The 2,631-nt window shown below is 35.7% G+C and overlaps 1 non-coding gene across 1 annotated transcript; it reads right to left on the reverse strand.

Moving 5' to 3' along the window:
• Window positions 1-1,114: 1,114 nt before the first annotated feature.
• LOC121104493 lies at window positions 1,115-1,218 on the reverse strand. Its single transcript, XR_005836817.1, has one exon. It is a non-coding gene; the product is annotated as a U6 spliceosomal RNA (small nuclear RNA).
• Between the last annotated feature and the right edge of the window lie 1,413 nt (window positions 1,219-2,631).

Below are 2,631 nucleotides of genomic sequence, written 5' to 3' on the forward strand. Positions count from 1 at the left end.
CAGAAGGCGGAATGAACCATGAGAGACTGTGGACTCTGGGAAACAAACTGAGGGCTTCAGAGGGGAGGGGGTGGGGGAATGGGATAGGCTGGTGATGGGTAGTAAGGAGGGCACGTATTGCATGGTGCACTGGGTGTTATACGCAACTAATGAATCATCGAACTTTACATCAGAAACCAGGGATGTACTGTATGGTGACTAACATAATAAAAAATATTAAAAATAAAAATAAATATAATATAAATATTAAAAAAATGTTATACACTAATTTTTGCCCTACGGGAATTGTGTCCCTAATCTCTTCTCTACCACCACAGTTTAACATTAGAAAAAATTTAATTAGCCATAAATTGTACTATACTTTCTCTTTCAGAGTGATTTCTCGATAAAAGGAATACAAGCAGTTGCATAAAATTGCATGTAACTGTTGGATACATGCAATTGAAGCATGTATTCAAAAGTATTGCATTAGGTGGCAAGGTGCCTCATAAATAGAAAGCATCTATCCAAAATTCTACCTCTTTGTTATGGACTATGTTGTGTTCCCCATCACCTCCACCAAATTCATACGCTTAGGTTCTAACCCACAGTATCTTAGACAATGATTTCATTTAAGCATACACCTTTTAAAGAGATAATTAGGGTTAAATGAGGTCAGATGGATGAGCTTTAATTTAATCTGACTTGTGTCCTTATAAAAAGTTAAAAGAGATAGTAGGGATATCCTCACGCAGGGAAAAGGCCATATAAAGGTGGAGAAGGCAATTATCTGCAAGCCAAACAGAGTGGCCTCAGAAGAAACTAAACCTGCCAACACCTTGATCTTGAGCTTCCAGTATCCAGAACTGTGTTTAAGCAACCTGCTCTGTGGTATTCTGCTATGGCAGCCCTAGCAAAGTGATACCGCTCTTCTCATTTGGAGGAAATAATTGAAAAAACACTTTTGATGTTCTATCCGTCACTACCCCCCAGGAAATATATTTTTTAAAGATTTTATTTATTTATCAGAGAGAGAAAGAGTGAGCATACACAAGCAGGGGGAGCAGCAGGAAGGGGGAGTAGCAGGTAGAGGGAGAAGCGGGCTCCCTGCTGAGCAAGGAGACAGACCCAGAACAAAAATATGGAACGCTTCACAAATTTGTGTGTCATCCTTGCACAGGGGCTATGTTAATCTCTGTATCTTTCCAATGTTAGTATATGTGCTGCCAAAGCAAGCACCCCTTCCCCCCAGGAAATAAATTGATGAATTTGTTTGTCCTCGCTTTCTGTATACTCATCATTCTGTGTATTACTAGCAGGCCATATCACTAGTCAAAGCCATGTTCATGCATTCTGTGTTCTCTCTCCTCCTTCCCCCCACCCCCCATAAAAATACTTATCCCTTAAAGAAGTTTCATCATACTTGTTTCATGCAGCTGCTCATAAAAACGACTCAAGCCTGTCTTCCATATACATTTATTCTTTCTCATTTGGGCCTCTTACCTGAACTGTTTTCCCAGATACCAGCAGGTATCAGGAAACTCTGCACTTGGAATATTGGGTATTGGGAATTTGCTTGGTGATTCATAAAAGTATTATCTTATTTGCTTATTGACTCAAATTTGGAGGAAGAGGAATAAGAAGTAGGGTCTTGGCTTCACTAATTTACCTAAACACTCTAAAAAGAAATATCCTATTTCTTATTAATGCTATCTTCTAAAGAAGGCTTACTGTAAAGATACAGCATCTGTTTTCCAGGTACTCATGCATAAGGAAAACTGCATGGCTAGATAGAACTTGGGGTATCTTTAAAACATATAACTGAGAAGTGCTTAAAATTGGGTTTTATTGAAATGTCGAGATGATTTTTTAGTATGGCCAGTTACCTGATTGTTTTATTTATTTACAAGAAAATTTTATTGTCAAACTAAGGACCATACTTTTAAAAACTAAGTCATAAATTATCTGGTATGGTCCTCAAAAGTAGGCTCTAAAATTACAGATGATTATACTGGAATTTCCAGAGACCAAGAAATTGTTTTTTATTTATTTACTCAATATACTATATTTGTATGGTTAGAGAATTAAACCTGAAGGACTTTGTTGCATTTAAGAATAAACCATAGATATCATAAAATTAGCAACAAGAAACATGACATTATCAAGTTCTTGAGTTCCTGAATTTAAAATATTGTTATAATTTTAATGACCTATGGGGGTATATTTTAGAGTACCTAAAGTATAGTAAGTTTAGCTACTCCTACTTAATATAATGGACTTTACTAGAGCAAGGAAGGAAAGATATATTTACAGATAAGTACTTCATTTGAATACAAGAAGTATTCATTTTGAGAATACTTAATTTTTTTCTTTTTTTTAGGTAAGTGCATTTTATTGCTTTTTAAAATGGAAAATGGATCACATGGATATCCAGTGAAAAATTGGTGGATTGTACATACACATATAATTCCATTCCTTGCTGCAACCCTAATAAATAACAGTAAAGAATTTGTAAAAACTTATAAGTCCATTAGGAGTATTAGACATAAGATATAATGGCAGAAATGAAGCAAATAAACCAGAGACTGGGCCAACATGGTATAAGGAACCTAGAGAAAGTTAAGTTGTGCTATAAAACACACATGCTAGATT

The sequence above is a fragment of the Ursus maritimus genome, unplaced genomic scaffold (assembly GCF_017311325.1).
Source record: "Ursus maritimus isolate PB19 unplaced genomic scaffold, ASM1731132v1 scaffold_21, whole genome shotgun sequence".
In the NCBI taxonomy this organism is placed as follows: domain Eukaryota; kingdom Metazoa; phylum Chordata; class Mammalia; order Carnivora; family Ursidae; genus Ursus; species Ursus maritimus.